Source organism: Triticum dicoccoides, chromosome 4A (assembly GCF_002162155.2).
Source record: "Triticum dicoccoides isolate Atlit2015 ecotype Zavitan chromosome 4A, WEW_v2.0, whole genome shotgun sequence".
Taxonomy (NCBI): Eukaryota; Viridiplantae; Streptophyta; class Magnoliopsida; order Poales; family Poaceae; genus Triticum; species Triticum dicoccoides.
In genome coordinates, this window is record NC_041386.1 from 644,244,174 (window position 1) to 644,254,840 (window position 10,667).

Sequence of the window (10,667 nt, forward strand, 5' to 3'; positions counted from 1 at the left end):
CACTGGCCGCCCGTGTCCTCTGTTTTAGAACACCTTGAGGTCTGCTCTTCATTTATACTTGCTGGCTCTTTTTCATCAAGGTAGTCAGTAATTAACACCCATCGTTTTCGCAAAATAAATAAATAAATAAAATAACACCCATCGTTTTAGAACCAAGTTGATAAACAATCTCTTTGTTTCTACACCAAGGAAATGATCTTTTGGGGTATTTATCTATTGAACGTGGTTATCATAGCTTTTCAAAAAAAATGTCTTATACTGTGTTAAGGGGAGGGAGTATGTTGTTAGTTGCACAAACATAGATTTAGAGATTTTGTATGGTACATTGTTCTACACAATGTTAGGTTCATCCAATGGTTAGCACTGATTGGTCAGATTATGGCTCGAGGACACGTTGGTAATTCCTTATCAAGGGTGGATTTATGCTTTCCTAGTTTTAATGGTAATGATAATGACAAATCTGATTAATTAAAATAATAGCCACCTGTCCTAATGATAATGATGCACTGAATCTAATTAAAATTGAAATAATCCCCACAACCTCCCAAAAAAAAATTCCCGCACCACGCCCACATAACTCTGCCGTCTCGCCGCCATGGCCAATCCCCATGCAAATTGTGTCCACGGTGAACCGCTGCCTCGAGGTCACGATATGGCACCCATTGACGCCAGGGAGGTGGAACTGGAGTAGCACCCTGGAGCAGCACACCGATGCTTCTCCTCCATTCTCCATGCAGCGTACCGCCCCTATTCCTCCGACATCCCGGTGCCATCCCCAACCCCGTCATTCTTCTTCTGTTTGTGAAAACAGTTCCTGGAATCTTTGTACAACCTGCACTTCTTCGCCATGGGTCTTGGGCGTCTATCGTCTCGGCTTCTGTTGGCTCGGCAACTCCGCCCTATATGATGTTGCAGTCCGCTCTAGCTGGTCAGACAACTCTGCTGCAGGATTGGCTGGCGCGGGTTGGGAGCTTTCTGGAGTGGGCGGAAACTGTTCTAAGCAGACTATCCCTTGTGCCGGCTTTGTCGCAAACTACTCCAACGTTGTGCCCTTCTCATGTGAAGGGTGTTGGCTCTATGGAAGAAGGGCGAGAGCTATATGCTTATATGCATGTTTCTCCCCTCGTGCTGAGAACAATTCATCGTCACAGTCGACCTTGTCCCCTGTGATGCCTACCACTGAGGGTGAGTAGAACGTTGTGCTCGAGGCTCCGGTGCTTCAGATCATGCCCGAGCTACGGAAGCTATGCCCGAGTCCTGCTTCGCCCTTGTCTTTGGAGCAGTTGGAGGTGGACTCATCGGTGAAGTCGTGTGAGGGACATGTTTCGCCTCCGTCATGTGAGCAAGTGGAGGTGCCTGAGTCCATTGTGACATGGTTCCTATAGTCGATGATGTCGTGTCGGTGGTCCCTCTGGTCGAGGACGTCGATGCGACCAGTGTGTTGGTGCCTGCTCCTACGAGCGTCTTGGTTGACGATAGCTACACCAAGAAATTCAATGAGTTTTATGATTTCGTTGACAAATGGGTGGCTGATCAACCCCCAGCTGGCAAGACAAGTGGTTGCCCCTTTAAGAAGAAACCAAGCAAGGAGAAATGAAAAAAGGAACAAAAGTAAGAAGAGTAGCGCCATCGGAAAGGCGTTCATGATTTTATGATGGAGGGTGCCCAGTTCTTGTCATTGTAAGTGTGCTTGTCAGGAGTTCCGTTGAGTTGTGCAAGTGTCGAGGATTGTGGTTGTTGTGTGTTTGAAGTGTCCTTTGGACGATTACGGTGTTTCATTCTTTGTGAGTAGTTCGCTTTGGGTTATTTGTATCGATTTTTGCCTGATTTTTCGTAAATTAACTTGACAACTCTCTTCTTCTCAATTAATTGATGAGAATGTTTTGCCACCTTTTTTAAAAAAGCAGTTAGTTGAACACATAAAAAAGTCGAGCAGCGAAGCGTAAGTTACACTCTATTAGTAGATCTTTCGTTTGACAACAAGTAATTCCGGAGTGAGGTTCTCGGGAGCAAATTCTTGAGGCAAATCAGGTTGTGGTGTGTGTAGCTGCCTACCAACGAAACATCATTTCGTTGTAAAGGATAAAACCTAATCAAACACACCTGCCTGCCTGCCTGCCTGCCTGCCTGCCGGCTTCCTCTGTGCGTGTGTTTGTCTGACCTAGAGCTAAGCTGGAGTATTTCCCTGAGTTGTTTCCTTCTTCCTTCCTTGCGTCATCCGGTACGTAAAGCCTAGCCTGAAACGTTTTACTAATCAAACAATAATAATCGCAAGACTAGTTAATTAAGCCTCTGGCATCGAACTCGCGTGTTAAATGCAGCTCAAACATGAAGCCATGCATGCGCACAGCATGCGCCGTCCAGGAAGAAGCAGAATCCATAGATGAACTAACTAAACTACTATCCGTACCAAGAACGGCCTATGGCCCTTCGACAATAAACTACTATCAGTACCTCGTATAGTCGGTCTGTGTTGAATGATTGATGTCGCGCAATCTAACCTTATACTACTACTACTACTAATTAACTAGTACTACATGTCATTTGGCATGCATACGTCTGCCGGCTGCTACATGCATATCATACGCTCACTCAGTTCCAAAACAGATGACGCTTTAGAAGGGTTAAACAAACTTCTCTGTAGTAAAGCCACTCCCCCCGTCTCAAAATATAAGATTGTTCTGTAAGCTATAAAACAGTTTATAAAACGATCTAATATTATGGGACGGAGGGAGTAGTTAATTTCTTTTCTTTGAAAAGGAGATTGAAATCCCTGGCATCTGCACCATTGCAATGCACACAATCATATTTAATAAAGTCTGATATAAAGTACATACAATAGATAACAACGACAAACAAGATGAAATTAACATCTATAACTAAGTTAATTTCTTTTGCAGCAACGCTTTCAAAAGAAATAAACGTCCTCACGACACCGCCGTCACATCCAGCCAAAGAAGGGCCAAGACAAGTATTTTCATCCTAATTATCGAGATCAACCGTTGAAGGCCAGCACATCGGTAGGAAAACAACGTCTTCAACAAAATAACAACGCAAGTTCGTCGCTGCTGCGCCCAACAAATCAAGGTCAACACAAAAGTCTTCACCCCAGACATGAAGCAGTTAGGTGGGCTAGGTGGAATAGTATCGTTAGATTGGCCATAAAACCAGTTTCGCAACATAAACATTTTTCTTTTGCGGGGGACGCAACATAAACATTTTTTTGCGGGAGACGCAACATAAACATTTAAGTATTTGATTCCCTTTGTGCCCTACATTCTCATACGAAAGGATGCAATCAATACACAAAGCAAAACACAACACAGTACAATATCTATTTTAGGCCTCTTTTGGTTCATAGGATAGAATTATCATAGGAATAAGAATCTTGTAGGAAATGAGATGACATGTATCTCAAATCCTATGAGTAGGAATAGGAAACAAGATATCATTTGGTTGACACCAAAGGAATTTTTTCATTGAGTCTAGGCTCTTTTTTATTTTTCTATGAAATGTGGAGGATAGAAACCAATCCTATGTAGGAATAGGAATCCATTCCTATGAACCAAAGAGCTCTAAACGAAAAAATCCTATAAGAATCCTATCCTCTAGAATTCCTATGAAATTCCTCTAAACCAAAGGAGGCCTTAGTAGTAGTATAATAAAGAAGGGATCACCACGAAACTCATCGATTATCTAAAGTATACAAGTAGTACATGCACATGCCAACAACTTCTTCCACTAGTAGAAAAAGGATCAAACGTGAAGCACATTAGTGCCGGTTTGTATTTGAGCCGGCACTAATGTATACATTAGTGCCGGTTCCAACGGCTAGCCGGACCGCTTTCATTAGTACCGGTTCGTGGCGAACCTTTAGCACCGGTTCGTGCCACGAACCGATACTAATGAGAGTGGTGGCAGGATGTTGTCAGACTGGGACCCCTCCAGCCCCTTTAGTACCGGTTCTTGGCACGAACCGGTGCTAAAGGTCGTCCTACATAAACCCTTCGTCCACCCGAGAGCACGGGCTCGCTCTGTTCTTCCCCTTTCCCCTCTCCTCTCTCTGTTCTTCCCCTCTTACTCTCGAGCTCATCACACATTTTGCCCAAAATTTGTCAAGATTTGAAGGCCCCCATCCATTCAAATGATCACAAAGGTTAGCAACTTTGTCCTTTCATCTCTCATTGCTAGATTAGCTCTTCTAATGCTTTATATAGTGATTAATTTGTGAGTTTAGTAATTTGGGAGGATATATATATATGTGCTAGTATTTGATTTATATGCAATTTGAGGTCAAAAATAACACTTAGTTTGCATATGTAGGTGTGGTTTACTTAGTGCCTTCTAAATCTCCGTCATAACCACCGTCGATCGCCCGCACCGTCCCGTCGCCGGCACCACCTTATGGTGAGCCTCTTGTTCATGAAATTTTATATAAAAATTGATGTTTGTGTGATTTGGATATATAGTTACTCGTATAATTATCTTACCCGTATGTTGTTTGTTATACATATAGTGCCATGGTTTTGATATCCGTCCCCGTCGGCCCTCGTCCTTGTTATGATTCGGATGTGGTATATATATTCTCTTTTAAAACTAGTTGCATTTCGTGTTTATGACAAATTATGCCCATCAAGTTGACATAGAAATTTTTTCTAGGAGGTATGTGAACCAGAAATTCCAACCGACCCTATTGTCGAGAGGTTAAATTTAGTTGAAAGAGAAAACGAGTACTTGAAAGAAAAATTGAAAAGAATTGAGGGGGAGAAGATGGAATTGGAGTTGCATGTTGCCGATGTCGTCGATGATCACAAGATCAAGATGGAGAAAATGCGCTTGAAGATTAGAAAGATTAGAAAATATGCCATCGATAGTGAGGCTTGGTATCATTATGCTGTTGGATCCATTGTTGCCTTAGTTGCGATCTTGATCGCATTTGTTGTTGCATTTAAATGCTTTAGCTAGAGAGTTATTTGTTTGTTGCATTTAAGTGTTGTATGAACTTTATGTATGAACTTGTATTAATTTGGTCTATTCGGTGTTGTGTAATGAACATGAGCCGACAATGGATGTACGATGACCGATGCTCTCCCCAGTTCGTTGAGGGCGTGCATACTTTTCTGCTTGCGGCTGAGGCAAACAAGCGGGCGGATGGTTTTATGCCTTGTCCATGTGCTGGCTGTAAGAATGATCAAAATTACTTAAGTCAAGAATCATTCACGTCCACCTGTTTAAGTCCGGTTTCGTGCCCCACTATAATGTTTGGACCAAGCACGGAGAAAGAGGGGTTATGATGGAAGACAATGAAGAAGAAGAGGACGACGACAACTATCTTGGCCATGGGTTCCCTGAATACGATGATACAACAATGGGGGAAGAAGCTGAGCCGGTAATGCGGGAAGAAGCTGAGCCGGCAATGCGGGAAGAAGCTGAAGAAGAGGCATCAGATGAGCCCGTTGATGATCTAGGTTGGGCCATTGCTGATGCAAAGAGAAACTGCGCAAGTGATTTGGAGAAGAAGAAGTTGCAGCGCATGTTAGAGGATCACAAAAAATTGTTGTACCCCAATTGCGTAGGTGACAAGAAAAAGCTGGGCACCATACTGGAATTGCTGCAATGGAAGGCAGAGAATGGTGTATCTGATAAGGGATTTGGAAAGTTGCTGGTAATGATAAAGGATATGCTTCCAAAGGACAACGAATTGCCCGAGAGTATGTACGAAGCAAAGAAGGTTGTCTGGCCTCTAGGGTTAGAGGTGCAGAAGATACATGTATGCCCTAATGATTGCATCCTCTACCGCGGTGAGTACGAGGATTTGAACGCTTGCCCGGTATGTGGTGCATTGCGCTATAAGATCAGCCGCGATGACCCTGGTGATGTCGAGGGCGAGCACCCCAGGAAGAAGATTCCTACCAAGGTGATGTGGTATGCTCCTATAATACCACGGTTGAAACGTTTGTTCCAAAACAAAGAGCATGCCAAGGCGATGCGATGGCACAGAGAAGACCGTAAGAAAGACAGAAAGTTGAGAGTACCCACTGACGGGTCGCAGTGGAGAAAAATCGAAAGAAAGTACGGGAAGGAGTTTGCAGATGACGCAAGGAGCATATGGTTTGGTCTAAGCGCAAATGGCATTAATCCTTTTGGGGAGCAGAGCAGCAACCATAGCACCTGGCCCGTGACTCTATGTTTGTATAACCTTCCTCCTTGGTTGTGCATGAAGCGGAAGTTCATTATGATGCCAGTGCTCATCCAAGGCCCTAAGCAATCCGGCAACGACATTGATGTGTACCTAAGGCCATTAGTTGAAGAACTCTTACAACTGTGGAATGGAACAGGTGTACGTGTGTGGGATGAGTGATGAAGACATGTACCTAGGGTAGGGACACGAACCTGACCAAAGAGTCCTACCCTAGGACACCCCTAGAAGAAGTCACCTTTCAATCGACTTGAAGGTATCCCACTCGACGGGTTCAAGACACTCGACCAAGAAGCTATCACTCGACTATGAAGCCAACCACTCGACTGCCAGGAGACCTAAAGTCACTCCACAGGCAAACGGTCGGCTGTTAAGTAGTCTTTATGATCATTATAGCATTTTATTAGGGGCGTTACCAGTAACACCCAACCTTAAATGTACATTAAACCCTGCATTACTGAGGGCAGGAGGGGTCCGGCGAACTCTATATAAGCCACCCCCCTCCTCAGTGTGAAGGGTTCGCACCCCGGTAATCCATACACGCATAATCCAGTCGACCGCCTCCGGGCTCCGAGATGTAGGGCTATTACTTCCTCTGAGAAGGGCCTGAACTCGTCAACCTCGCGTGTAACAACTTTCCAATAGCTAAGATCTAGCCTCTCCATATTCACCCCCTACATCACTGTCAGAGTTAGAACCACGACAGTTGGCGCCCACCATGGGGCAGCAGTCTTAGCGCCTGATTGGAGAAGTTGCGATTTTTCCGATCCCCTTTGATCATGGTTTCGTGCGGAATTTTGGTGGAGGGCCGCGAGATCCGTCTCGGCGCGCTCACGTTCATCGCCGACGACTCCGCCTGGCTTCAGGAGGCGCCACTCGACATCTACGCGCTCGCCATCCGCGGTGCGACGCATTTCCGTGCATGCGTTCGTGGCGTCCTCCTGCGGCAACCGTCGACCCAATATCGATCAGCCCCCGTATCGTCTCCCCGCTCTGCCTCCCACCGGCGCAAGCGCTCCGGTCGGTCGAGACTTCAGAGGTGGGTGAGACATGTCGTGGCTCGCCAGTCGGCCACCCCGCAAGTCGCGGCGATCGAGCCCGACGAATCCCTCTACGGCCTGTTAGACCTGTCGACTGGCTCCGCGGAGACCGCATCCGAGTGCGACAGCAGCGACCCATCGGTGGAGGTTCTGGCGGTCGATGGGACGCACAGTCCTCCTGGTTTCCCTCGCGCTGGTGGAGGCGCGGGTGGGGGCGATCCGTCGCATCCCCACGATGAGTATCTCCCCGAACCTCTCACGTCATCACAGCGAGAGGAGCTTCGCCGCTAGAAAGACGCCCTCTACACCCCTATCGTCGGTGAGTCCCCCGAGGCCCGGGCCTTGGAGGACGCGCGTTTGGCTAATTTGGCCGAGCGCACTCGACTGGAGAATCTCCAGCGAGCACTCGACGAGCGAGCGCGTCAGCGGGCTCCCGAGTCTAGTCGACGCCAGCTCTTCCCGCCGACACAGGTATATCGAACCCCAGTTCAGAATTTGGCCGCTGCGGCCCGTATAGCAGAATCAATTCAGCCCTCCCAGTCGGAGGCTGGCAGGGGCTTGTTACAAATCAGAGCGTTGCTCCGGGCGGTGGGAAACCAGAATTCCGCTATCTCTCAGTCGCGGGATAGGATCCACAGTCGATCTGTCGCAACAGATACAGTCGAGTCGGCTCACAGCCCGAGATCGCCCCCGAGGCGTGAGGGACGTGGTGACCGGCATGATCAGTACAGGAGGAATGAGCAGTATGATCACCGATTCGACCGCGATGATCGACGTCGAGTGCCAACCCCTCCCCCGAGGAGTGGGTCGTATGCGCCTCGACGGCAAGATGACAGACGCCCTCATAGTGTTGGGCAGAGGATTCCAGTCAACCCCAGAGACCCAGGCTTTGATGCGAGATCCATCCTCATTCAAGGTTTGGTTGACAGGAACAGAGCTCATCGAGAAGGCCACAACAGAGATGCGCCTGCCAGCAGCAGAGTACATGCTTCAGGGCCAGAGTGTTTCAGTCGAGCCATCAGAGCCGCAGTGATTCCTCCCAATTTCAGGCTGGCGACTGGAATCAACAAGTTCATCGGTGAATCTAAGCCTGACACTTGGCTCGAAGATTACCGAGTGGCTGTACAGATTGGCGGTGGCAATGATGAGGTGGCCATGAAGCATTTACCTCTCATGTTAGAGGGCTCAGCCAGAGCGTGGCTAAATCAGTTGGCACCCAGCAGCATATACACTTGGGAGGACCTCTCCCGAGTGTTTATCACAACCTTTGAAGGAACATGCAAGCAACCTGCAGGCCTTACAGAGTTGCGGTCTTGCGTGCAGAAGCCGAATGAAACTCTGAGGGAATACATTCAAAGGTGGATCACGCTGCATCACTCGGTTGAGAATGTGCCAGACCATCAAGCAGTTTGTGCCTTCAAGGAATGTGTTAAATACAGAGAGTTGAATCTGAAGTTCGGTCGAACTGGAGAGATGTCTCTGAATCGGATGATGGAGATTGCCACCAAGTACGCTATCGGAGAAGATGAAGATCGACTCCGGAGTGGCAAGCAGAAAGCAGTCGCCCAGGAAACCGGAGGCAATTCCAGTCGGAAGCAGAAGCGGAAGGCCGAGCCAGCCGCCCTTGGGGAGGCCCTGGCCGCAACCCAGGGAAATTTCAAAGGAAAACCCAAAGGCCCCTGGAAGCCCAAGAAAGTCAAGGATCAAGACGGAAATGATGTTTTGGATCTGCCATGTCACATCCACACCAAGAAGGATGAAGAGGGTAATTTTATTTACCCAAAGCATACCACTCGACAGTGCCGGCTCCTGATCCAGCAGTTCCAAGGAAAGCAGTCCAAGGATAAGGAAAAAGAGTCGGACAGAGTCGAGGACAAGGAAGACAGTGACGATGGATACCCCCAAGTCAATTCCACCCTGATGATTTTTGCCGATGTCGAAAGCAAAAGTCGACTGAAAGTCATTAACCGAGAGGTGAACATGGTTGCCCCGGCAACACCCAGTTACCTGAAGTGGTCTCAAACTGCCATCACATTCGACCAGTCTGATCACTCGACGCACATTGCCACCCCTGGGAGGCAAGCTTTGGTGGTCGACCCAATTGTTGAAGGCACTCGACTGACTAAAGTCCTGATGGATGGTGGCAGTGGCCTGAACATACTGTATGCTGAAACATTGAAAGGAATGGGCATTCCGATGTCCAGGCTCAGCACCAGTAACATGAGTTTCCACATAGTCATTCCTGGGAAGAAAGCCCAATCACTCGGCCAGATCGCTCTTGATGTGGTTTTCGGTGATTCAAAGAATTACCGCAAGGAAAAGTTGACATTCGAGGTTGTGGACTTCCAAAGTGCTTATCACGCCATTTTGGGCAGGCCAGCTTACACACGCTTCATGGCCCGGCCATGTTACGTGTATCTCAAATTGAAGATGCCTGGCCCCAAAGGTGTGATCACTGTTACAGGCAATCGGAAGAAGGGAGAAGAGTGCTTTCAGAAGGGCTCAAAGATTGCAGATGCTCAGATGGCAGTGGTCGAGCTGCAAGAGTACCAAAAGACTGCCGATCCAAGCGAGTTGCTACGAGCCAAGAAGCCTGCTTCAGAATCAGCTTTTCAGTCGTCCGGTGAAACAAATACAGTCCACATTCACCTGACCGACCCCGATGCTGCCCCGACTCACATCTCAACGACGCTTGACTCCAAATAGGAAGAAGCGCTCATCCAGATCCTCCGTGAGAACTGGGACATCTTCGGATGGAAACCCTCTGACATGCCTGGAGTTCCCAGAGGGCTGGCTGAGCACCGTCTACGAGTCAACCCGAAGTTCAAGCCTGTGGAAGAACATCTTCGACGGTCCGCCGTCCAGAAGAGGAAAGCCATTGGCGAGGAGGTGGCTCGGCTCTTAGCAGCGGAGTTTATCCGAGAGATTTACCACTCCGAGTGGCTCGCCAATGTCGTCATGGTCCCCAAGAAGGACAAGTCACTTCGCATGTGCATTGATTTCAAACATATCAATCGGGCCTGCCCGAAAGATCATTTTCCTCTCCCGCGCATCGACCAAATAGTCGACTCGACTGCGTGGTGCGAGAGATTGTCTTTTCTAGATGCTTATTCCGGGTACCATCAGATCCGTCTGTATGGACCCGACGAAATCAAAACAGCTTTCATCACCCCATTCGGATGCTTCTGTTATGTCACCATGCCGTTCGGCCTCAAGAACGCCGGAGCCACGTTCATGAGAATGATTCAGAAGTGTTTACTCACTCAAATCAGTCGGAATGTGGAGGCATACATGGATGATATTGTGGTCAAGTCACGCAAAGGTTCCGACCTGCGAGCTGACCTTGCCGAAACCTTTGTCAACCTCAGGAGGTATGATATCAAGCTCAATCCATCAAAGTGCACATTCGGAGTTCCAGGTGGAAAGTT